This window comes from Octodon degus, unplaced genomic scaffold (assembly GCF_000260255.1).
Source record: "Octodon degus isolate 3935 unplaced genomic scaffold, OctDeg1.0 scaffold00028, whole genome shotgun sequence".
NCBI classification, from domain to species: Eukaryota; Metazoa; Chordata; class Mammalia; order Rodentia; family Octodontidae; genus Octodon; species Octodon degus.
Genome location: NW_004524604.1, coordinates 12,427,514 through 12,430,187, shown reverse-complemented (window position 1 = coordinate 12,430,187; position 2,674 = coordinate 12,427,514). Strand labels below are relative to the sequence as shown.

The 2,674-nt window shown below is 37.4% G+C and overlaps 1 pseudogene; it reads right to left on the bottom strand.

Moving 5' to 3' along the window:
* Window positions 1–793: 793 nt before the first annotated feature.
* On the bottom strand, window positions 794–1,623 carry LOC101568122 (annotated as a pseudogene).
* Between the last annotated feature and the right edge of the window lie 1,051 nt (window positions 1,624–2,674).

Below are 2,674 nucleotides of genomic sequence, written 5' to 3'. Positions count from 1 at the left end.
GTTTTGCTTTATCTTGGTTAACCATCCAGCAGAAAGTATAAAAATGAGGTATATAAAGTAAAGCCATATTAATATGCTGATGTGTGAAAGGCTCAAGTTAAAAACTTCTGTGGATAACCCACTACTATTTTGGACTGCTGGACTGTGTTGGGTTGTTTTGCTGAATTCACACACCTATGGTATTTAAATGCCAATGGAATACCCATTTCTGACAGGACTAAACAAAAAGAGGGAATACAAAGGAAGGGCCATTTTGTATCTGTATATGCAGAATAGTTAGGATAGATATATAGCTACTTCCTTTCTTCTCCCAAAAACTACATTTATTACTTACTACTTGGACACATCATATACAAAAGAGGTAGAGCAGGGGAAGATAAGGATTTGAGGAAAACAAATACACATCCTTGCAATGTTATCATTAATTCTAACTACCAGAGAAATACCAAATGTATACAGGTTATTTATTGATAAAGACATTTTGAGAATGATTTTTTTTTTGCTGGCTCAGGCTGCATTAAGGGCAGTTCTGGTAAGGCATGGGGAGCTGCGGATTGAATCGTGGTCCCCTGCACCTGACTGGGTTTGCCCCAGCAGGCGTTTAAACAACTGTGCTAACCTGCAAGCCCCAGATAATAACATTTTCATGCTTGCCAAAAAGAAATATCCTACCCTTATATGCCAATAAAAATTTTCAAAAATTGTGCTTGACATAAAATCTTCCTAAAATGGATCAGTAAGTGTCCTGCATAGCATCTGTTCTTATTACACATATATTTTCCAATAAAGAGTGAACAGAATATTTTCACTGCATTGCTGAGAAATCCACGGTTGACAAATACATATGCAGCTCCTGTATGAAACATCACGGCACTTGCGCTAAGCCCATTTCTCCATAAAGTTCACCATATCAGTTCACTACCTAGTTCTCTTCAGCACTTCTTATATGTCTTTTGTGTGATCATCTTCCTCAGTTTCCTGATTTCATTTTTTAAACAATTTATTGTTTCACGACTTGCTTTTAATCTCTCCTTAAGGTCTGCAGTTTCAAAGCTTGTTTTATTCTTGGCAACTTCTAATATTTCTCTGGTTTTCACTTCAAGTTCTACAAATTCTGTTTCATGCTTATAGGCTCTAAAGTTAGCTGATGAGATGTTGTTAATAACTGTTGCATCATGGCTGGTGGGTCTTGAAATATCATTTCATCATATAACTCTGAAACAACTGTTTTTTTTTCCCAATGTCGCATTGGTGTCTGGTTGGAACAGCTTTAACAAATGATATGAGGTTACAGGCCTTTCATTAGGGTCAATGAAAAATATTTTGATGATTATTTCAAATTCACCCCATCCTGTTTCAGTAATTTCATATGGAGGCTTAGTAACAACTCTTAAAGTATTTCCATAACTTTCATGTAATTTAAATTGGATTTTTTTTCACATATACTGACATATATTCATTTCTGTATGGCTTTACATACACTGTCCACTGATGGGTGTGCCTGTCTTCTCTCTTCTTCCCAAAATAGAGAACAACATTACCATAAACTATTGGTTTAACAATAGCAAGCCCCTTCACTCTCCCGCCAAAGTCAGGCCCAAATTCGGCCATTCTCTTGAACATATTGTCCCAAGGAAGAAGACGCCGCTGCCAGGGAAAGAGACCGGGGCTGGCGGGGTGGCCACTCCCCTCACCGGCTTCACATCTCAAGCGCGGGCCCAGGCGGTCGGGTTCCGGCCAAAAGAGAGCAAGTCAGTGGGGCTCTCTCTGCTGAGTGGTGGCCAACTCCTGGCTGGTAGAGGCAGCGCAGGCCATTCAACTGTGCAGTGGTACAGAGTCGAAGGAGCTGCAGCTACTTTCGCTTAATTCAATGAGAAGAAAGATTTGTACTAGTAGTGTTTATACAGGATATCCTGTCTTCACAGTGTACTATGGATAACCACTAAGACAACAACAATGTACAATGTATCAATTATTGAAACTCTACAAATAGTGAGTTTTGAAACTGTCTTATTGCTATTTGTTTCTCAATAAAATAAAAAATGAAAAAAATACTAACAAACATTTACTTGAGAGACAGTATGGCAGTTATTGGTACGTCATGACAAGTATTATGTAATTAGAAGACCTGAATGACAGGCATTCAAAGCATGACTCTTCCATTACACATTGTTATCTTCAGTGCAGTTGCTTAGCTCACAGGTATCAACATATATAGTTAGTCAGGGTGAGAATCCTACCAATTAACTGCTAATTTCAAAAACCTGCTGAAGATTCTGAGGACCATTGCCTTACCCATCTTGTTCATATAAATGTATGAATTTGCCCTGTCATGTTTCCTAGCTTTTCTCATTGCCCTCTCTGAATTGTCTAGTCTTTAAGTTCTCGATTTCCTTTTAATTGTGTAATGCCTTTCTATTTTTATTTTTTCCTTTGTGTTCTTATACTAGGGATATTATACCATATTTACACATGTGTGTGTGGTTTCTTTCACTTATAAGTATATCTTTAAGTGGCATCCACTTATATCTAAAGGTTTCAAGTTTATTATTCATTATAGCTGAATAGTACTCCATTGTATGAAATTACCACATCTTTTTCATCAATACCTAAGGTGATGGGCATCATCATTATTTCCAAGATTTGGCTATGTGACAGGATTTTTTTATTTTGG